At 47.4% G+C, this 23,643-nt stretch overlaps 1 protein-coding gene across 7 annotated transcripts in view; it reads right to left on the bottom strand.

The window, feature by feature from the left end:
• Positions 1-23,643, bottom strand: part of SGMS1 (sphingomyelin synthase 1) — an 89,256-nt gene that overhangs the window by 41,321 nt on the left and 24,292 nt on the right. For 2 of the 7 annotated variants that reach the window (XM_030275739.4, XM_041716996.2), the window contains exon 2: positions 22,487-22,602. The exons of 2 other annotated variants lie outside the window; for them this stretch is intronic. The gene's annotated coding sequence lies outside the window, so the exon portion shown is untranslated. Of the gene's footprint in view, positions 1-2,390; positions 2,547-10,008; positions 10,329-22,486; positions 22,603-23,643 lie in introns of those variants that run through there. 3 more of the 7 variants (XM_030275742.4, XM_041716997.2, XM_030275743.4) reach the window with 3 other exon arrangements.

The raw sequence follows: 23,643 nt of genomic DNA, 5'->3' as shown, positions 1-23,643 counted from the left end.
TACAAGCACCTGTGTCGTGGTTTGACACGGAAAAAGAATTTTTCTCGGAAGGAAGAGGTCAGTTTGGATATTGACCAATTGAAGGTGGACACGCCTCTGAGAACACAGAGGGGTTAAAAGCAGAATTCCCAGGAGAACTCGCTCTCTTTGGTTCCAGTCAGCATGCAGTGCAGCCTCTCCCCTACCCGGCCCATGGAGGGGAGAGCCATGTGTGTTATAAAATAATTAACTAAAAAACTTACACAATAACATAAAGCCAAATATTTAAAAATTAAGTCAAAAAAATAAATATCCTTACTAGCAGTGTTTTACTAGTAAATAACGCTGTTAAAAGTCTTGTAACTAAAAGTCTTGTGACCTTCTAAACCATACTGTAGCAATATGAACCAAACTCACCCTTCCTACCTATAAAAAGATAAAAAATAAACCCACATAATCAAAACCAACTCCAAAGTCCCATCTCTAACTCATTCAAAACTCCTTCAAAAATCCCCATAATCACACACTAATTAAACTAAACTTACATATCCAACACAAACATATTACGCTGCAGCATACTCAGAGCAGCTAAATCAAGCCATGGCCAAATACCTTTCCCCTGGCATTCATCATGCATGTTTTGGCTGGCATTTACTGTGCTGGCACTCGTGTTTCTGTCCTTGACACCAGTCACAACACACAGATTATGTTTGTGTTTTCAAACCCCAAAACACCAAAAACCCCCTTCCAGGAGCACAGACAAGGGGATTCACACTGCTTGATACCGACAGCAGAGGTCCTGGAGCTGCTGGAGCCAGTCCAGAGGAGGCCATGGAAATGCTCCAGGGCTGGAGCCCCTCTGCTCTGGAGCCAGGCTGGGAGAGCTGGGGGTGCTCACCTGGAGAGGAGAAGGCTCCAGGGAGAGCTCAGAGCCTAAAGGGGCTCCAGGAGAGCTGGAGAGGGACTGGGGACAAGGGATGGAGGGACGGGACACAGGGAATGGCTTCTACTGCCAGAGGGCAGGGATGGATGGGATATTGGGAATTAGGAATTGTTCCCTGGCAGGGTGGGCAGGCCCTGGCACAGGGTGCCCAGAGCAGCTGTGGCTGCCCCTGGATCCCTGGAAGTGTCCAAGGCCAGGCTGGACAGGGTTTGGAGCAGTCTGGGATGGTGGAAGGTGTCCCTGCCATGGCAGGGGTGGCACTGGATGGGCTTTAAGGTCCCTTCCAACCCAAACCATCCTGGGATTCAGTGATTCTGTAATAGCCTGCTGCCTCCTGGCTATTCCCAGTGGATGACCCAAGGTTGTCACAGAGCTGATTCCACAGGAGTTATATAGGATAGGTGTGTATCTCAGACTGGGAACACCACCATCCCTGCCATGCTCTCAGTCAAAGAAACCTCTGGTATTTTTTAAGGATCTGTAATTAGTCCCAAAGGCTGACCTCACTTGGGTACTATTGTGCTGCATCCACAATTTCCTAGAGCAAGAATAGCTCCGTTTCTCCTCCATCCACACCAAAGAGCTCCAATCCAGATCATCTCCACAGAACTTCCACTGTCTGTTGTGTTTCCTAAAAATCACTGTCAGAGGTTTTACCCCTGCAATTACAGGTCACAAAAATGCAGTTTGGTTGGGAGTTAAAAATATCTAATAGGGAGTAAAATGGTAAAGGTAAATGCTTCAACTTTCTAGAGGCAGACTCGCTTTCTTGGCTGTTTATTTATGCTGAACTGTTATATTTGCTGAGGGTTTGGCACTTCTGCAATAAAACAGGGCTCAAACATGCTCTGCTTCATACTGAGCACTTCAAAACCTTCGAGTGTTACTTTCTGTGTCTTCTACAGTTCACAAGCAGCAAAAAGTAGCAAATGCAGCTTTAGATGTCAGAAAACCTGGCCTTAAACAATGTCCTTATATTGCAAACTACACGACAAACACAATACAGACTATTCAGTTTATACTTTTATAAAACTATCACCCAAATTCCTTATTTTAGATTCAGCCCGAGCATAATAATAATAGAAAGGCTTGGGAAGTTTCAGAGCCAGGGCTCTGAAGGGCTTAGAAAGCTCCAGATGAGGCAAAATTCAGTTTTACTGTAAGGAAATCACTTCCACAGTGCAACCACAATATTTGGGGAGCAGGGGGGAGAAGGAAAAGCTGCTGAGCATCACCTGATGAGGGGCCACAGCACCCCCTGAGCCGTGCATGCAAGCAGCTGATGAGACAAGCCTTGCTGGATTATTGAAGAGCCCTTGTCCTGCGCCCGGAGGCTTTCAGCAACTCATTTCACAGCTCCTCTCTAAAAACCACCCCAGAGTTTCACGCCTCCACCCCTCGGAATGAGAAGTTCACTGGTTTTGGGGGTGGATGTCAGTGCATTAGTCAAACAGAAAAAGGCGTTTACCTTGCCAGGCTTCCTGTCCTTCCCAGGTGATAATTTCTCTGACTCTCCAGGCCTCCCTTCTCCCCAGCAGGAGAAGAAAGGAACGCTTTCTCCTGCAGGTTTGCTTTCAGTTTGGCTCAGACGGAGAGATTTCTTCCAAAGCAAACACTCCTGCAACGTCACCGCGGATATAAATAGGCAGAGGAGAAGGAGGGAGAAGCACAGCCCTTCTGGAGAGACTGGAAACACGCAAGTGAGGGAGAATATCAGACAGAAATAAAGCCTTTCTTTTCCTAAAGCCACACGCACAGCCTCGGCTCGGACACCACAGCCGGGCTGAAGCATCATCTGCAGGGTTTTCCTGGAGAACCCCCCGGGCTTGGAGAGGAAAGGGACCCAAAAGAGCTGGTTGGTAAATGGATCACCTCCTCCAGGCTGAACAACATCCCAGCAAGCAGCTGATGGAGCTGAGGGGACAGGAGGCCCCCATGGAGGAGCACAGAGCTCCTGAGCAGAGCCAAGTGCAAAGAGCAGGGCAGGGGCAGGTGATCCAGAAGGAATCTGGAAACACTGATCCTGCTGGGGCAGGTGATCCAGGAGGAATCTCAGAACACTGATCCTGCAGGGGCAGGCGATCCAGGAGGAATCTCAGGAACCCTAATGGGGCAGGGGTGGGCCTAAGAGAGCCAAAACACATCTGGAATTGCATCTGGCAATGGATGTGAAGAGTGCCAGCGAGGCCAGTCTTTGGGAACTGCAGGCCCCTGAGCCAAAGGGGAAATCCAGACAAGGAAGACTTCTCCTTAGTGAAAGAGGATCAGGTTAGAGGACAGGAGGCTGGACATACTCATCCCATGGGACCTGGTGCTGAGGGAGCTGGCTGCTGTCACTGTGAGGCCACACTTGATGAACTTTGGAAACCATTTCCAGTTACCTGAAGGACAAGAGGGTGATCAAAGCATGGACATATGAAGGGAAAAAATCCTGCTTCACCAGCCTGGCCTCCTCCTAGGATTAAACAATCTAAGTGGATGAAGGGAGTGCAGAGGATGCTGTCTGTCTTGACTTTGGCAAGACTTTCAACACTGGCTCTTCTCACACCCTCAGATGAGCTGGCAAAGTCTGGGGCAGCCAGAAGGGCAGGGAGGTGGGTGGAAAAGTGGCCAAATGGGCAGGCCCAGCAGGGAGAGGTCTGTGCCACAAAGTCCAGTTGGAGGACACTTCCCACAGGTTGATATGAGAGCCAAAATCATTTAACCTCTTTTAATGACCTGGATGATGCAAAGAGTGTGCCTCAGCACTTTGCTGGTGACACAATAACTGGGGTGAGTGGCCAGGACACCAGAGGGTCACAGTGCCACTTGGATCAACTCTAAAAGACTGGAGCAAAGGGCAGACAGGAGTCTCACAGGTTCAAAGGAAAAGCAGAGTGCTTCCTCCACCTGGGGGGAAATAACCCCAGGAGCCAGCACAGCTGGGAGCTGACACTGGGAACAGCTCTGCCAAGCAGGACCTGTGGGTCTGGTTGACCACAAGCTCCCAGGAGCCAGAAATACACCCTCCCAGCAAAAAAAAACACACCAAGAGTGACCCTTCCCCTCTACTCAGCACAGGTGACACCATTCCTGAAGCGCTGGGCCCAGTTCTGCACTCCTCAGTGGGAAAGAGACATGAAGAGAATCTGGCAAAAGGCCCTGGACAAGCAGCTCTGGGTGACCCAGCTAGACAAGGTGACCTTCCAGAGGTCCATGGACCTTCTAGAGATCCATGCCAGGTTCATCTGGGCTGTGATCCTGGGAGCCTTCAGCCACTCTCACAGCCTGATATCATTTGTGAGAGCCACAGGAATTCAGAAACAACACTCAGCCCTGTGTAAGGCACAGTGTCACAGTGTCACAGGCTGACGGGTCACAGCCCAGCTCAGCAGCAGCACCTGACATGGGCCCTGTCTCACTCCTGAGGTTGAGATTCAGTTCCCAGCCCTTCTCACTTGCCTTGGCTGTGATTTGACTCCATTTCTGCCTTCTCAATGTGACACAGTGGTCAGAGACTGGCAACACACCAGTCAGGAGGTGTTTCATCACTCACATTCCATAAAGATCCCTTACAGTCTCCCTCTCCCTAAGTTTTGCTTTCCTTTTGCCCTTTTTTTTTCTTCTCAAACATCACCATTGGGATGACTGCTTTCAAAAAGCCCTCAGCCCCACAAATGCTCTGTTACACCTCTAAAAACCAGAGGATGATTATCCTCTGTTATAACAATGCAAGAAGAGTCAGACATGGATATCATTAAGGCTTACTAGCCAAAATCTTCATTAACTTAGCAGGGTACTAAGTTAACTTCTTGCTGGTATAAAACAACATAAATACTAAAGTTTTTTATTTTAAAGCCAAGAGATAAAGTTGTAATTTCTTTAAATGTCCAACATTCCCTGTTCCCACAGCTGGAGGTGGTCTGGCAAAAAGAGGCCAAGTGAGAGCAATCAGCAAAATTGTACAGAATTGGTCTTATCTATCAATATTTCACCCTAAAAAGGAGGGACAGGGAAGAGTCCATGCAATATCCAGGTTTTTGTCCAAAAGCTCCCTGTAAAACACATTTCTCTGTAACTGTCAGTGCATTTGCCTTGCCTGGTTCTCAGTTTAGCACACCTCCTCCTCCTCCTTCTCCTCTCTTTGCAAATACACTGGGGGCAGAGCAGGGACAGGGAGAGCCCAGCTGGGCTCTGCTGTGCTGGCAGCTGGCACAGCTGGGGCCAGGGCACTCGAGGTCTCTTCACACAGCTAAAGAAAAAAGGCACCAGTGCAGTTTTAAACTGACTCCCTGCAAGCATTGGTTCACAGGGATTTAAGGCCATGCACGGTTCTGGCTTCTTGCCATGGGTGTCACCAAACCCAGATGCTCCAGTTACAAGGCACTGCTGAGCTCAGCTGGCCCAGGCCCTGCCCCAAGCAGGTGCATTTTCAGGTAGGGTCTATGGCCATACCATGGTTCCATCCAGGAGCTTGGCAAGGTTTTATGGACTGTTCTCCTTGTGGTTACCAAGCTGGATTATAGTGTAACACAAAAGGTTGGGCAGGGAAGTGTCTGAGAGCAGCCCTGGAGAAGGACCTGGGGGTGCTGGGGGTGAGAGCTGGGCCCCAGAACCCCCCTGTGCTCAGGTGAGACCCCACCTGCAGAGCTGCCCCAGCACAGGAGGGACCTGGAGCTGCTGGAGAGAGCCCAGGGCAGGCACCAGGATGGGCAGAGGGATGGAGCAGCTCTGCTGGAGGAAAGGCTGCACAGCTGGGGCTGTGAGAAGGTTGTGTGGAGACCTCACAGCTCCTTCCAGGGCCTGAAGGGACACAGGGGAGCTGGAGAGGGACTCTGCATCAATAACTGGAGTGAGAGGACACAGGGAATGACTTCCCAGTGCCAGAGGGCAGGGATGGATGGGATATTGGGTATTAGGAATTGTTCCCTGTGAGGGTGGGCAGGCCCTGGCACAGGGTGCCCAGAGCAGCTGTGGCTGCCCCTGGATCCCTGGCAGTGCCCAAGGCCAGGTTGGACTTTGGGGCTTGGAGCAGCCTGGGATGGTGGAAGGTGTCCCTGCCATGGCAGGGGTGGAGTGAGATGGCCTTTAGGGATCCTTCTAATTGTTCTGGAACTCCATGAGTAGGTGCACAAAGAGGCAGCCCCAAAACAACAGACATTCCCTGCAAAGATCTGCACAGGGGCTCAGATCCTCAGCTCACAGATTCATCTTTAAAATTCCTGCAGCTGTGAACATGAAGACTAGACCAGCATCTCCAACCATCCAAGCAGCTCTTCCTGGGGAGGCAGAGGAGTTGCCTTACCCCTGTGGCACTCAGGGCACACAACAAATCCCATTTATACAGGATTTTTGGGCAGCACAAGCTACTGTTTCATACTGAGTTAAACCTCATAAAGCAGAAGCGACTAAACACAGAACTAGAAAGAACTACTCTGGACTTGCAAGGGAAAAGAGAGGCTGCTAATTACAGCCCAACTGGGCTCCTCACTGCCAGCCAAGCATCACCAGCCCTGTCTCTGTGTCACCCTGCTGGAGGACAGTGGCTCCTCTACAAGAGTCCCAGCTGGAAGGTACCAGGGGCTTATAGGTGGCATTGAAACCCAGAACAAAGCAAACCAAGGGGGAATCAGGGATGCTGCATGTCCAGCACATTGCTGTGAGATCCACCCCAAGGATCCTGGGATGCTGCTGGCAGAGAAAGGAACAATTGGCCAAAGTTTCGGGGAACCAGAGAAATAAAACCACAGGCACACACACGTGAAGAGAAATTATTACATATGGAATTTGCACATCAATCCAGAGGCAGCCAGGACTCCATCCTGCCCCAAAGAAGCAGATCTGGAGCCTGGGTATCACCTGAGCAGCTACATACCCAAGATGTATTTTTGGAGTGGCCCTGAATCAAAAAAGCAGGAACTGAAGCACAGGGAACATCCTTACACCCACACTGAGGGCAAGGATGGTGACCAACCATGAAACCAGCAGAGCACAGCCAGTCTTTTCATCCCAGACTCGCCCAACAGAAACCCCAAGAGAGTTTAGGATGGTTCATCTGGTGACAAAAGGAACAGTGCTCCTTCCCCAAACACACCATGGAACAGGACAGTGTGACAGAGAGGACACAGCAGCTCTCCCTCCTGCCTAAGAAATGCTGCAGGACTTTGTCTGGTCAATATGTTACAAATGCAGAAAGATTTTGACACAAAAAACCTCCATTATTCATTAAACCCTTGCAATACCAACATCTTCTCCCTCTAAGTCACTGCCCTTGCTTAGTTGCTCTTGCTGTTATGAATGTGACCCTTTGTTTATACAGCAACAGACTGGTTTTGGTACACTACTAAATAAAGGAAAATTCAAACTTCCACATCCATCATGCAGTTCTAAAATAAAACAGGAAAAAACTCACTTTGTCTTCAGCATCCCAAAATGGACCAGGCTTTCCAGGGCTTTCAGTGCTAAATGAAAACTGACCGTAAAAAAATCCCTTGTAAATGTTTATTATTCTAATTTTTACCTCTGGACATTTTTAGGGCCAATAATAAAACAAGATCAAAACCCAACAGAGCAAATAATCCACACAGATCTCTCCTGCCTGTGCTGGTTCAAAAGTTTTTCTGAGATTTGGGAGGTATTTTTATTTTTAAATCTCTGTTTAATTTCTTGTACTGGAAGCATTAAATCCTACCACGATGTCAGATCAAAACAAGTCTCTTAGAAAGGAAGGGACAAGGATTCCCATGGGAAACAACACTGTCCAATATAAATACCCCACAAAACCCACTGGGCAGCAGAAACCCCTTTTTAATTTGCCTTTTCATGGTGAAAGGAACTCAAGGAACACAGGGATACCTTGTGCCAATACACTCTGGTAAGCACTTCTCCAGGCTCTGTTGGATCCTGCAGAGCTCTTTCATCCATCCAAAGTCTCCAGAAGTGTTCAAAACATTTCTCTCAAGCCTTAATTGCATCTTTATGCATCCAAACCAGATACAGCCACAGTTCCACAATAATTTTCATGCCCAGACCCACTTTTTTGGTTTCTACCAGGGGAACAGACCACAAAATCCTTGTGGATTTTGGACCAAGAGTGAGATTTTGGACAAGAGTGAGAGCAGCCAGACACTGTGCAGCTGGTGTCACCTGCAGAGACTCATCACAGTGGCACAGGGACCACAGCTAGCCCAAAATCTCCAGGCAGAAGCACAAATGCAGTTCTCCAGGACAGCAGCTCTGTTCTTCTTTATGCTCCTGCCCACAAAGGTAATCCCTTAGATGCAACCAGACACCCTGCAGTGTGTTTTGGAGGGTTACTAAGAGAAGAGAAAACAAACAACCAAACAACAAAAGCCAAAATTGGGCTGCTGGGGTGAACAGCTGCCTGCAGGGATAAACTTCACTTGCAGAGTGCTGGTGCCAAAAGGCTTTCCCCAGTAATTCTGACCTTTATTCCTTGGCCAGCCTTGTCCAAAAAAAGCAGTGAGAAGTACTATTCCTGTATCTCACAATTCTGGCCCTCCTGACTGCATTATAGCCCAGAGTCTCCTTCCATTTTATCATCAATCCAAGTAACAAATCCATAATTTTGCTGTTTAGCTTCCCTGTCCACCCTACAAGCTCACCACACATGGATGGGACTCCCATAAGCTGAAAAATGCACCTTGCTACAGCTTTGGTGGCCAGTGGCCCCTCAGTTTGATCTCCTGATCCACCTGCTATGGGACCTGGCATTTCCTTGTCACACACAAGCTGAATTTCCCTATTCCAAGTCTATTCCAGAGTGCACACAAAGACAAAGTGGAGATGCCCCTACCCTCGACCTAGAGATCAGAAAATGCACTGTTCTCTGGGGGTATCATCCCTCCTGCCTGTCCAAAGACATCCTCTGGAGACCTCACTTTGTGTCTGTGCTGCCCTAAATCCTCGTCCTCCCTCTGTGTCAGAGTTGCAGTTCGATTCCTGAGCTCACAGTTGGGCTTTGTTTAGTGGGTTCTCCCCCTCCTTGTTTATTTTAATCCATAAACCTACACACCCATAGCTCCAAAAATAACAAGTGACAGCAGAAAAAGGCCTCCAGCACAGCAAAAAAACCTTAAGCACATCATCAATACAAAAGCACTTCCAAACATAGAAATTCAAAACCTCAACAGCGCCAAGCAAGTGCAATAATGAAATTTTTAAACGAGCCCAGGTCAATAGACAGGATGCCAGTGAAGTGACCTGTGTGACAAGTTACAGCTGTTTGTTGGGGAAAAAATGTCACACTTCTGATTCAGTCTTCCCTTTAGTTTCAGATCCCTGGATTAACTGAGCTGGCCACATATCACAGTTCTCTCCCACCTCCAGCTTTGCTGTCCCTGTGACCTCTGTCTCACACCACAGGTCTAAGACTTTTTAGCTGTGTCACAGCAGTACTTTGCATATGATGACATAGAGGAAACAGCTTCTTGTTAACCATTCCAAGGGTAAGAATCAGCAGGAAAAGGCCATTGCAGGCAGCTTATGAAACACAAATTACACGAGGAGCAGGCAATCCTGGAGGTGAAAGGCATCAGCCAGCCAGGCTTTCGTTGGGGAAAAGGAAGAAACCTGACATCAAGACAGCTCAAAGTTTTTAAATCTTACCTAGATTAAGGTAATTATCTCCTTATTAAATATTCCACACTTATTTACAATGGTTACAAGGGCAAATCTCTGGATTCAGGGTAACCATCCTGTGACACGCACCCAAAACTGCAGAATGGTTTGGGTAACCTCCCAATCCCCTGCCACACAAGGGATCAGTAACTAAATAACAGGCCAAGGACTTGTCCTGAGCAGTTTATGCTTAAATCATCACAGACTGTGCAGAAGACGCAGGGAAAAAAAATTAAAAGTATGAGTTAATAGAATCTTGTTGCTTCCTGCTGCACACAGGCTTGTTTTTTTCCTGCAATTACAGAAGAGGGATTTATTTTTTCCAGCACCACTTTCAGCTGCCACAAGCAGGCTATTGTTTGGATTTACCCAGGCAGCAGCAGTCCCCATGCAAACCCAGGGCAGCAGGATGGACTGCCTGGAACTGAAATGGAACAGAAGGGAGAAGAGAGATTTGTACTAAATACCTGCTTGGAGCAACGCCAGAGGAAGCACATCAATGAAGTCCTGGGATACTTCCCAACATCCAGGTGCCCGCAGGGATGTTGTTGTGCATCAGGTGACAGCTCAGCAGCCTCTTCCAGCACACATCTCCAGCTCGTCCCCAAATCCAGACAGCCCCAAAGTGCTCAGGCTACATCTCTGCCTCCTCCCCCGCACACCACGGCATCCTCTCCCATTCCAGAAGTGATTCCCCAGCCCTCGGACACACCAGAATGAACCATCTGGGTGCACTGGTGCCTTCACTCCGAAAACTCCTGCTCGTCCCCGGCGCAGGGGCTGAAATGCTGTGAGCTCACTTGTAGCTGTGGCAACAGAAATGCAAATCCTGCCACACTGAAAAACTTCACCACCGACTCCTCCACTACACGGGGACTATGTGTGAGCAAAAGCACTTTTTTCCTCTTCCTCCCTGAGGATAAATTGGGTTTGTGAAAGCTGTGCCCTAAAGCAAAAATCCAATCAGCAGGGCAGAGTTAAACCAGACACACATTGCTTTAGCTGTGCTTCAGTGCACACAGAAAACAGGCACAGAAGAGTTTGGAAACAGGATACAAAACCAGGTTTGGGGTCTCTCACTGCAAGGGCTTTACTCACTGCTTACACCTGGTGAGGAGCTACTTCATTTGCAGCCCCCAGTTTCAGGCTAAGCGAGTCATACCACGGCTGGTTTAATACAATAAAGTTACAGTGGATTTACAGACAGGGAGGAGAAAATGGCTATCAGTTAATTGTTCCCTGGGAGGGTGGGCAGGCCCTGGCACAGGTGCCCAGAGCAGCTGTGGCTGCCCCTGGATCCCTGGCAGTGCCCAAGGCCAGGTTGGACTTTGGGGCATGGAGCAGCCTGGGATGGTGGAAGGTGTCCCTACTCATGGCAGGGATGGATAAGAGGGCTTTAAGGTCCCTTCCAACCCAAGCCATTTTATGATTCTATAATTAAATTATCCGTTTTTCAAAAAAATTATCAGAATTCTAAAAAATATCAGCATATTGGAATGTAAAACCATGAGGTTTTCTTGGGGGATAAGTAGGCTATTTCTAACAAAAATGCAGGAAGTAACTGCATACAGCAACAAGAGGTTAAAAACAACTGATGGGGGTGGTGGAGGAAAAAAAAAAAAAAAAAAAAGCAAGCCTCACCTAACAAGTTTCCAAGAGCAAAACCTGTGTGAACTGCAAGACCTGAATTGCAAATTTAGCTTTGGTGAGAATTGTACCTCACTTGCAGGGTATCTGCCTGTGGTTTGCAGAAACTTCTTACACAAGCTTCAATATCCTGAATGGCAAACAAAGAGTAAACTCCCACCCTGCATGTTGAGAAATTTGGGTGGGGAACTGGGAGATTTCTGGGCTTGGTGGGGACGGGTGTTTGTTTGGTGCCTTGTGGTTTGTTGTGCTCTTTGTTCCCCTTTCCATTTGGTTTCCGGAGTGCAAACTGTTTTCAGGAGTGAAAACCCTGCAACCTCAGCTTCACCTGCGAGTGAGCAGAGCGAGTGCAATCCCACAGGCAGGTTATTCTGTCTGGGAGCAAAGCAAAGAGCTAAAAGCAGAGGAAAAGGAGAGTTACCATGGGATACCGGGATGCGTCACTTCTCTTGGCTCTCCTGGCGCCACGTGACAACTTCAGCCACCAGCGAAGAATTCGGCAGATGGGATAGGGGAAAAAAATGGAAAAAGGTCCCCAGATTATAGCAAAGTTTAGGCTTTAAAATCTATTGCTTATGGCTACAGAAATAGAGGCAACAATATTTATCTATAAACCAAACTATCTGTCTATAAATCTACTGCCACGGAGCAGTAAATACACGCTTTCCCTTCCAGCAGTCATCACCATCTACATTTTTCAGTTCCCTACATTAAATTTAGTCCAGGCACATGCAGAAATACCACCCTTGCCATCTCAGAGAGCACTATCACTTGCCTTTCAGAGGAGGCAAAGCAGGTCAGTAGTTTCCACCTCGCTCATAAATACAGAAGCAGCCACTTGACAGCAACAGACACGAGCAGTCAGAGTTCAAGAGAGATCAGAAGAGGGATGAATCACTTGGAATTTACTCTCCTGTTATCACACAGGTCACCAAGCCCGTGCCTTGGGTTGGAGCCCACCGAACCAAGAGTCTCTTTCCATTTTCAAGGTATGGCTGTTGAGCATGTGTGTGCAGCAGGTCAGTGACCCCACACATGCTCGCCACGCTTGGGTTTCTACCCCACTCAGACCAGGACCAATTCTCAAACAGCTCCTGCTGCGAGTCTTTCTCCTCTGCACAAAATCCTGGAGTAGTCCCATGCTTGAGGATTTCTCCCCTCCTTTGACAGCAGCCAGTTTCTAGCAGATCAAAACAGCTCTGATTCAAAGGACTTTATTCCAACTCCATCCTCCTCCACCTCCCAAAGCCTCCTAACACCCACACGCTGCTGAACGTCAAAATCTCCAGGGAAATTCAGCCCTTCCATATGGCAGCCAAGCAGCCCCCTGGGTGTAGTACAAAGCTCTGTGCAGGGAGGAACCTTCGCCCTCCCTGGGTGAAGGTGCAATCCCAGCGTGCCAGCTCTACCCAAACATTGCATCAGGCTGGGAATCCAGTGTGCAGGGAGCTGCTGGGGCCCATCTGCCTCCAGTGCACCAGGGTAACCTGAGCATCACCCCAGCACCAGCTGGCACCCTGCCACCCCAACCCACCCGCTCCCAGCACGCTCCAGACTGCAGAATTTTGGGAAAGGAACACAGCCCAATCAGCCAAGACAGCTGCTGCTATCATCTGCTCCTCAACACCAGCTTTTTATCACCTGAATCATTTGCTATTCCTCGCCTGTTTTCCATTACCTACCAAAACTAGGAAATCATCTGGAAGCCAAGAAATCCCACATGTCATCTGCTACTCCAGGTTGTAGCCCCTGTGTTACACAGCTCCACAACAGCTGGGTGTTATTTCTGACCTGCTCAGAAAAGGAAGATTCAGGTTTCTACAAAAAGACAATGGTACCTTTTTCAAGAAAGGGAATGCAGGTCCTGCACCTGGGCAGGAACAACCCTGGGCACCATGACAGGCTGGGGAGGAGCTGCTGGAGGAAAGCAATGGGAATGTGGATGATTTAAACCTACAGGAATAGCAAAAAGTTGTAACAAACATATTCCATGTTATAGCATGAGAACAGCAGCTGGTTTTAAGGCTGTTTTATTACACTTGTAGGAGGAAATTTTTAATACTGTTTTATTCTGAAAACTGCTGAGTTTGTTGATTTGCCCCTGTGGGCTGTGCTGGAAAATAAGGAAGTTATTTGCTCTGTGGGGAAGGACTTGGGGGACACCGAGCTGTCCCTGGGCCAGCAGAGGCTCCTGGGCCAAGGAGGGCAATAGGAGCTGAGGCAGCCCTGGAGAACTGCACACCACCAAAGAAAAGCTTTCCCTCTTATAAGCTCATTGCTTCCTTCCTTGATGTTTTTGGGGGATTTTTTTTGAGTGAGGAAGGCCTGGGTACAGTTATCTTCTTTGAAAGATGCAAAGCTCCCAAACTGTTTAACATTCCTCTCCTCACTTCTTCCCCTCATGATCATTTCTGCTCCATGTTAAAGAGACAAAGTTTATTTATCTCCTTTAATAAAACAGCTATTCTGTGTCTTTGATCATCTTCATTGTCCTTTGCTGAACCTTTTTCTTTTTGGAGATGGAGGATTCAGGACATGCAAAATCATGGAGAAAAAGGTCATTTTTATAATTATTTTTACTGTAGCTTCTTCTGTTATCTACTCCTTCCCTAACAATATTTATTCATTTACTACTTTGACTTTGCAGCTATTTGCAGTGAAAAAACTCCCAATTCAGAAAAAAAGCCTCCCAAGAGCAGAATAAAACCCAAAACTAATAATGTTTTTACATTCTGCCAGTGTTGCAGAAAACAAGCATTAGGCTTTAGAGACAGGAAAGAGCCTGCAAAATGCAGTAACCTCTCAATATCTTGAAACAGATACTTAAAAATCTTTTCTTAAACCAGAGCAGCAGAGAAAGGAATTAACTACATCCCTGGCTGTGCATGTGCCTTCTTCCACTCAGCTGAAGATCATTGTTGGTAATAAAACTTCAAATAAATACACATACCTAGGTCACCTATATTTATTATTTCCTCATGCAGCATCAGCAAATTGACCCCTAAGGAGGTGCACAGAAAATGACCTGGATTTTTATTAGTAACCAATTGCTGCTCACAGTCCCCACAGTTCTGTGTCATTAATAATCACAGTACACCCAGGGGCAGAGCTGTAGCCTCAAACTCCTGCTGGGACACAGATTTTTAATTTTTTTTCCCTGTTTTCAGCATCTCAAACTCACAGGATGACAACACAGGATTGCTTTGAAGTGTCCATTTTCACTCTACCTCAAATTACCACAGAGAATCAGGCCCTGGCTGAGTATCAGAATTCTCCAGATAAAACTAAACCAGTGCATCAACATGGAAACAATGGGTGGGTTTTTGTAAACAGAGAAGAGCTTCAGATTTAGCATGACTTTTACAAGGATGGTAAGCAAGAAGCAGAAGGATGCAAACAAATACTTGCTGTTTTATTAAGCTCACTTATCGAAGTTTTTAGACTTGTTTTTTGCAAGGCTGTGGTGTAAAAATGAAGCTGTTCCTTGGGGCAATTTGTCACGTACTCCTGCTGCAGAGTTTTGGATGCTGTAACAGAAAGGAAGGATGAGAGCAGGGATTTCACTTAAATTACCATCTAGAACCTCCCCTTGAGAAGACAGAATAAACAGGTCCACAAAAAACAGACTCTTAGATATTCTGATGCCTCAGCTTTTAGCTTTTATATTTTTCACATTCTGTGCTGCTTTAGTGTGTAGGTCTGAGCTTCACATTAAGGGATGGTGAGCTCTCTTCACAGAGCAGGGAGACAAAACAATTCCTTCTCTAGCTGGGGACCAAGGACAAATGATCCAAATCTCAGGCCCAAGAGCACAAACAACGTGGGCTGGAGAGAGAAAAACAAGCAGGATGGGACTGCCTGGGCTAAAGCTGGAATTGGACAATGGACTCCAAGGTGGAAATGGAGCAGAACTGATCCCAGTGAGAGCCCCTGTGAGCGCTCGTGCATTTTGTGACCATTTTGGTTCATCTTGGGTGCAGCCCTGGCTGGGCTCTTGTGCTGCCCAAGGTGGATCCATGGAGGAGATCCTATTAATAAATCCATACTTTATTCTTAAACTCTGTCTGGCCTCTGTTATAGGTCAGCCTTCTTGAGGCATCAATTCCATATGGAATTTCAGGAGGAATTTCTCCATGGAAAGGGTGCTCAGGCCTTGGCAGGGGCTGCCCAGGGAGCTTTGGAGTGCCCATCCCTGGAGGTGTCCCAGGAAGGGCTGGAGGTGGCACTCAGTGCTCTGGGCACTGGGCACAGCTGGGACTTGATGATCCCAGAGATCTTTCCAACCCTAATGATTTGAATTTCAGGCTTCAAAAGAGTTCTCCCTTGTAAAATTCAAACCACATATCTGTGGGCTGTGAAACAGCATTCCTCTGCTGGAGGCACTCTTCAGGCAGTCAGGTTGTTGTGTGCTCTGTCCCATTCTTTTTCAGGATGTCACCTCTCTCCAGACCATCTCCCCACCCTGTTTTCCCTCTGTACAGGGAAACCTTCCTGCCCTGCCCATGTCCTCAGGGGTTCTGAGCACAAAACTCATGTGCTGGCTTTGAGCAGCCCTCACAAAGCACCAACACAACCTTGTGCTGAGTATTAGTGGAGTGTAAGAAAAATCATTTAGAGAAACAGCAGCTACAAAAGAGCTCCTTGCTTTATGTCCTCTGTAAACAGCTTTTAAACTGCCAGCTACAGCTAGGAGCTGGAGACAGAAGAGACATCCCTGCAGCTGCTGACAGGTAAGTTTATTTGAGCTTCAGCACAAGCATTTAAAGATGAAAGAGCACAAGGAGGGTGCTGAAAGACAGCTGACAGCTTGAGGAGTACGCACTGGTTTTCAAATTGTTTCTGTGATGTAGGGTAATGCATGTGATCACAGCATTCACCAGGAATTAGATCATCCATTTAGCAGCAAGTTTGCCTGATCAACTGTCTGGGGACTTCAAACAGATCAGTAAAACTGCAGAGCTGGAGACAGTGTCTTGGTATTCAGCTGCCTTCCCTGAGAAGCTTCCCAGAGACCAAAACACAGGCAGGGAAAGCAGAACAAAACATTGAGAGCAAGCTGAGTGCTGCCTGAATTTGGGAAGCAGCACCAGGGCAGGGCACTCCAGCTGGCACAGACCACCAGGACCTGGGCAGGGCAGACACAAGGAGCTGCCTCAGCTCATCTGGATCAGCACCAGCACCCACAGAACAGCTGAACCACCCCATTAACATATCCTAATAATGACACAGCCTTTGTGCAAAGCCTGTCCCTCACCTTTCTGCCTTTCTGGATGTGCCACACACAGCTCAGGGAGCTCCCCAGGCTGCAGCAGCTTTCCAAGAAACTCTTAGCAAAGCTTGGGGAATTTAATGATGTGTCAGTGTCTGGAGATGACTGTGAGGACGCTCCACAAGGCAGGGAAGGGCAGGGAGGAACCTGGAGATGGGAGCATGCTCTGGACAGGAGGATATTTAAACTTGCCTGGATGTAGCAGGGATGCACACATAGTTTGAATAGCTGGGACAGTCACAGACACCCTAGTGACAGAGCAGACACCCTGTGCTGGCACTACAAAATCCCTCAGTATGTTCATAATGAAATATTTCCCCCACCCTTTGCTGTTTATTTATCCCCGCACAGCAAAATACGTGAGGTGTAACTTTTTGTCTTCTTTAGTAGTACATGAAAATCTGTCAGAACAGCTGCTGACAGCCTTGCAACTCCTCCCTGGGAACGGGGACAGCAGAGGCAGGGCAGCTCAGGCCAGGAAAAAAACCTTTTCATTTTCATGCATCTTGCAAACACAGAGAAAAACATTTAAGGAGTGAACCGAAACAAAGCATCTTGTGCAAGAATCCAAATAACTGTATTATCTGCTAAACAGTAAAACTGCAAAAACGTGGAGTCATTTTAAACAAGCGCATCTGTCATTAAGATAATGACCAAATGAGTCAGTGCTTATCCAGTAAGAGATATTTAAAAGAATCACAGAAAGGTTTGGGCGGGAAGGGACCTTAAAGCTCATCTTGTTCCACTCCCTGCCATGGCAGGGACACCTTCCACCATCCCAGGCTGCTCCAAGCCCTGTCCAGCCTGGTCTTTCAGGGATCCAGGGGCAGCCACAGCTGCTCTGGGCACCCTGTGCTAGGGCCTGCCCACCCTCCCAGGGAACAATTCCTTCTAAATATCCCATCCAGCCCTGCCCTCTGGCACTGGGAAGCCATTCCCCCTTGTCACTCCATCCCTTGTACAGTCTCCATCTTTCTTGTTGCCTCCTTCAAGCTACAATCTGGTCACCCCAAAGCTTCTCCTCTCCAGGTGAACAATCCCAGCTGTGCAGCCTTTCCTCCCAGCAGAGCTGCTCCATCCCTCTGCCCATCCTGGTGCCTGCCCTGGGCTCTCTCCAGCAGCTCCAGGTCCCTCCTGTGCTGGGGCAGCTCTGCAGGTGGTGTCTCACCTGAGCACAGGGGCAGAGGGTTTAATTCAACACAGAACAGAGCCTGTTCCATCTAAGGACTGAGGCTGGGGGAAAACAACTGATTAACACCCCAGCTTTCCCAAAAGGCACAAACCCAGGGTGCTGCCCTCGGTCTGTGGCTCCCAGGGTGCAGAGCAAGAGGTGCCTTAAATCTCTCAGCGTGGTTTGAATACAGCTCTGCTGATTGCAAAGAAAGCAGAGAGCAAAACAAGATTAGAGCTCAGCAAGACAGCGTGCCCCTCGTGAATCCAAATAAACAAGACATTTTGAACTATTTCCAGCATGACTTCAGCACAAAATAACATTTGCACATCAGTGTAATAGCTGATGTTTTAACTGCTTGTTAAGGGAGCAGTCACGCACTGCAGCCCCGAGTTCAGTGGTGGCTGCTCAGCCTTCAAAGGAAGCAAAAAGAGCTGCAAAAGAGCAGTGCTGCCCTCGAAAGCCTTTCAGAATGCACTAAATTTATTTGTGTTCACTCTTGAACCCAAGGAGAAGGCGGCCTGTCCTGTCCCCACGTGCCTTGTGTGGAGGATGAGGCATTGGAAGGAGCTGGAATGGCAGCAGCCTTAAATCCCAGCTGAAACCTGTGGGCTCCAGAGTCAGGGAGAAAAGGGAGCCAAAGGCAAGGGGCACAAGTCCAGAAGATGCAAACAGGAGGGAAAACCCAATTTCCCTTTGAACCTGGGCAAGGACTGGTGACACACCCTACAGGAAATCCTATTACTGGGGGCCCTAAGCCATGAATCAATCCCGGAGTCATTCAGAGCCAGCCTCAGGACAAAGGAACAGTCAGATGCTAATTCAGGCCACAAAGCTGAAGAGGGAACGTTCCCTTTTTGGATTAAGGATTAATCATCAGCAAGTACAACCTATTTTCATTAACTGCAGCCATTTCCTGCTAGCACATCCTTTCCATTTTCCAGGAAACATGGGAGCAGCTACATGTCTGAAGGCAAATAAATTAGGAGACAAGGAGGAAATCATCCACAGCACCCAGAACAAGCCAAGCCACTGAATAAAGTGACTAAAAAACCTCTACCAACACCCAACTTGATTGATTCGACAAATTGAAAACAGAGTATATAAAATCTCTGCTCCAAAATTCCATTAAACCTTTAGTTTGGCATGTGCCAAAGATGCCATTGCCCAGAGAGGCTGTGGATGCCCCATGCCTGGAAATGTCCAAGGCCAGGTTGGATGGGGCCTGAAGAAACCTGGGATGGTAGAAGCTGTCCCTGTTTGTACCAAAACCACCCAGGCACATCCTGCAGCATCCTCTTAACATCCCTACTTCTCTGGATAGTTTTGATTAATGCATCTGGAAAAAATTGGGAGGATTCATCAAACCATTTAGGTTGGAGAAGATCTCCAAGACCACTGAGTCCAACCTCCTCAGTCAGCAGCAGCTTCAAGCTCAGGCTTGCAGCAAAACAAACCAAAGGTGTCACTTGAAAAGCCAATGTCACAATCAAAGTGTGGCCTACAGAGGACACAGAAAAACTCCATATGACTCATAAATTCCCCCAAGGTGCTTTTACATGCATAGGAAACAGCTACCACTTCTAACAAAGATTGTTAGCAATTCACAGGGTGGTGAATTTTTGTGGTTGATGGATTTTTGAGTTTGTGGGATTTTTTTTTTGGTGGTGATGTTTTGTTCATTTTTTATTTAAACATGTGCTTTAGCCACCTGTTGCCCACTTAAGGGAGATCTCACCATTGAGTGTTCTGCACTGGAATTTACTGTTAACCAGTCCAAGCCCTTGCTGTATTCACAAACAATTCTATTCCTGAGCAAACAACTTAAGCAGGAATATGTTCAAAAGACTGCACATATGCTCTCTTTCCATGGAGCTAAATGTGGTAGGTATGAGCATACCTGGCTGTAACAAGCTGAAACAAAAATCACTGAGACACAGAAAATGAGTTCCAGGCACAAAGCCCTGCTCTCACTGCTTTAAATAGTCCCTGTTACACTGTGATTACACAGCAATCAGTGTTTGCTTTGCTCTCTGAGCCCAGGGTTTCTCCTTCATAGCCACTGAAATTCAAGTTTAAAACAGAATTCAGCAAGCAGCTCTGTCAAGCACATTCCGTGCCAAGCTGGAGGATGAGTATATTTATATAACAAAAGGCTTCCTGGATTATTTTAAGGCTCGAGTTCTGCAAAGGGAACAATTGATGAAAGGGATGTTTTTCCTTTGTTTAAAAAAATAATACTCATAGCAAGAAGGAAAAAAAGCCATTGAAGAGACAGCAGTGCCTTGATATTCCACTGTGAGATCCCTGCATCACAGCAGAGTCATTCACATGCTCTCTGACCCCACAAGTACAGAACCTGTGTTGTTACACATCGAGATAAATACAGGAAAAAACAGAGGTCACAGACACCAAGGCACCTGCAAGTGAGTATCTGCACATAAACGACGAGCTGCGCCACAGAATCACAGAATTATTTTAGGGTGGAAAATCCCTGCCAGCCCATGGAGTCCCAGCTGTGCCCAGTGCCCACCTTGTCCCCAGCCCAGAGCACTGAGTGCCACCTCCAGCTCTGCCTTGGACACCTCCAGGGATGGGCACTACAAAGCTCCCTGCAAGAGAGCCCCTGCAAGGCCTGAAATTTAATTCTAAAATTGATTGATAGCACTGGGATTGTGAGTGTGTAGTTTGAATAGAAGTGTGTAATATCACATGGTGGGAAATTTAGACTTTAAGGTTTTAGAATACAGTAATATATATAAACAAGGATGAAGGTTTTGGGGCAGAGGCTGGTCCTTCTTCATCTTCTTCTCCATGGGTTTGGGTGGTTTTGTGTAACTGGATAAAAAAGTCCACATTGCAGGCCATGGGTGGTTGGTTATTGGGTTAAAAGTAAAAATAATTTAGCTGTCATTTCTTAATTGGACAGTTTATCCTTAAAAGGTCTTGTAGAGAGAGCTGGAGCTCCATTTTTAGCTTGTTAGAGTGAAGTGCCATAGAACTCACAGTTTGTGAGGCTGTAATACAGATAAGAACTACTTCACCCTTTCCATGGAGAAATTCCTGCTGCTGTCCAAGCTGAGCCTCCCCTGGCACAGCTTGAGGCCATTTCCCCTTGTCCTGTCCCTGTTCCCTGGCAGCAGAGCCCGACCCGCCCTGGCTGTCCCCTCCTGGCAGGAGCTGTGCAGAGCCACAAGGTCCCCCCTGAGCCTCCTTTTCTCCAGGCTGAGCCCCTTCCCAGCTCCCTCAGCCGCTCCTGGGGCTCCAGCCCCTTCCCCAGCTCCCTTCCCTTCCCTGGCCACGCTCCAGCCCCTCCAGGGCCCAGAACTGGGCACAGCCCTGGGGTCCCTCAGCAGGGCCAGCCCAGGGGACAAAGGAACAACCCAACAACACAGACCCAGCCACACCTGGCTGGAATCTTTTCCCTTCAGCACAGAGCAGAGCAGCCTCCTCTGCACCTCTTGATGTTCAACCCTGATTAAAGCTGCATTAAACTTTAAGTAATAGATGCCTGCATTATTCATCACTGCTGTGTATTTGATGCAGAGCAAACAGAAGCTGAATCAATACAGTGACAGGAGCTTCGGGTGTCTGCTCAAAGTGTCACCTGCCCCCAACACTCATGTACTTGAAGAAGGGTGGGGAAAGTAGGAATTTTTCATAATTGCTGTAAACAAGCCTTGGTATTACAGTTTGTCCAGAACAGTGACCCAGAGGCAGCTTTCAGAGAGCAACAACTGCAAAAAACCGGCTCATCATTCATCTGACCTGTGACACACAAAACTATAATTTCCCTCTATTTCAGCAGCCTTGGTGTTTAGTCATATAATTTTTCTCAGGATTTCTGGTGGTATTTCTTGATTCTGTGGAAAAGCCACTGAACATCTTAATTATACAGCCTTTGAGATCCAGGGAGATGCAGTACTGGGACAGCCACAGGAGAGGGGCTAAATCCAAATTTTCCAAAGACAAATGTCTGTGAATTCATCTAGATTAGGAAGAATTCCAACTGAAAGGTGCTTTTCTGCTCTGTCTCCCACAACAGCCTCTCATAAAAATCAGCCAGTTAAGGCTCCCCAATATTTCAGAACATTTTCAGGAAAAAGGCAAAAGGTTTCCCAAGTAGGGATGGGAGGCATGAGAGACTTGGTTCACTCAAGGTGCTGGGCACTGGGGCAGCACACAAACAAGTAACAGCTTTTAGAATACTCTTTCTCAGAATCTTTACACCCAAAACTCCACTTTTATTTTCTGTTTCTCACTACACCTCCCCTCTACCTCTTCAATCAGTCATGGAGCTTTCCAGCACGGATCAAACCGAACAAAACCACGACAAATCTTATGAGATGCCTTTCAGCAAATCCTCACACAGCTTCAAAGGATTACTAAAGACAAAAACACAAATACATGCAGCAAAAAAGGGCATACACCTTATTTATTCTCTCTTGGCAGGTCATTTATCTATGCCCAAGCCAGAGCTGGGAACAGAACACAGGTATTTCAGCCCCCATTCTGGCTGTCTACACAGTATATCACTCAAATTTCCACAACCAGAAGGGCAAAGGTTTCCTTACAAGCAGACTTTTGGAAGCATTTATCCACAATCTACATCTTCAAGTTCTGCTCTTAGTCATCCTTTCCTGGAAGCAGCAGAAGGAACAGATCCAAGGGATCTTTCAGCCGTCTTTCCCTAAGATTTTACAATTTAATACTGGAGCTAGACAGTTTGTGAAATCTCCAACATATCCAATACAAGAACTTGCCCCAATTCAGGTCACAGTAAACAAGGTACTGAATGAATATACCACTCCAAAACACATGTGCTTGAAAATGCAAAATGCAAGATGCACTGACCTACCTGAAATTGCTTTTCTAGCCAGAGCACTCGATGCATCAGGTTAGAAACTCATTTTGAAGTGGAGAATCAAAGCTCAGACCTGCTGCTGGCAGCTTCTCACATAGTCATGAGAGTCACTGTCAACAAAACAGCAAACAAAGAAAAATAAGGACATTTGAGAAGTGGAGCTAACAGCAAGCCTTCATTAAAGCATCAGGAGGTGTTACAGTGTGAAGATGACCTCAAGGTCTAACAAGAGTTTGGATATACAGGGAAGGCCATGCTAACATAGAATCATGGAATGGTTTGGGCTGGAAGAGACCTCAAGCTCATCTCATTCCTCTCCTGCCATGGCAGGGACACCTTCCATTATCCCAGGTGGCTCCAAACTCCATCCAACCTGGCCTTGGACACTCCCAGGGATGGAGCACCTGCATTTTAAAAACAGTATTTCCCACAGTACTCAGAAAAAGAAAATATCCTTGTGTCCAAACAGGCCTAGATGAGGTTTGGAAGAGACCACCACCCCCAGAACAACAAACAGGCTGTTGACCACCCTGCTACACCCACAGCACCTTTTCTTAACTATAAGAGCAATCCAGAAAACTCATGGGATACACACTGCCATGTGGAGCCCCAAGTAAAGAAATTAACCTCAATGTTTTCCCTGAAGGGAGCTGCTGAAGTGACCCTGGCTCAGAACTCTTCATCACACAAGCTATGATGGAGGAAGGCTGGAAGCCTTTTCTGACAGTCTCCAAGATAACCAAGATCATTTAGGAGAGAGAGGAAGAAGCAAAGAGAAGCAAACCCAAAATGCTCGTGGCCAAAATCCTCAGTGGCAGCACACAGGGACCAGGTTTCTCCCCATCCCTGTGCCCACCTCTGCCAGCAGGAGCACACAGACCACTCATCCTGCCCTGGGAAGCAAACCCACTCTTCATCCCATCCCTCCAGCCTCCAAGGGACACAAAACCAGGGTGGAGATTCAGAATAGCATTAGCCCTGTGCTCCATAGGGCTCTTCCAATCCAGCTTTCACTCTTAGATAAAGGAAAAGCAGAGGTCTCCCTGCTCCATTCACATTAGTACAATTCATGCATTTCCACTCAAATACAAGTTGGAGAGGATGGAGGGATAGATAAATCCAATTCTGCTTGTTGATGCAGCACCAAACCC

This window comes from Taeniopygia guttata, chromosome 6 (genome assembly GCF_048771995.1).
Source record: "Taeniopygia guttata chromosome 6, bTaeGut7.mat, whole genome shotgun sequence".
Taxonomy (NCBI): domain Eukaryota; kingdom Metazoa; phylum Chordata; class Aves; order Passeriformes; family Estrildidae; genus Taeniopygia; species Taeniopygia guttata.
This window is presented reverse-complemented; position numbering and strand designations above follow the sequence as displayed.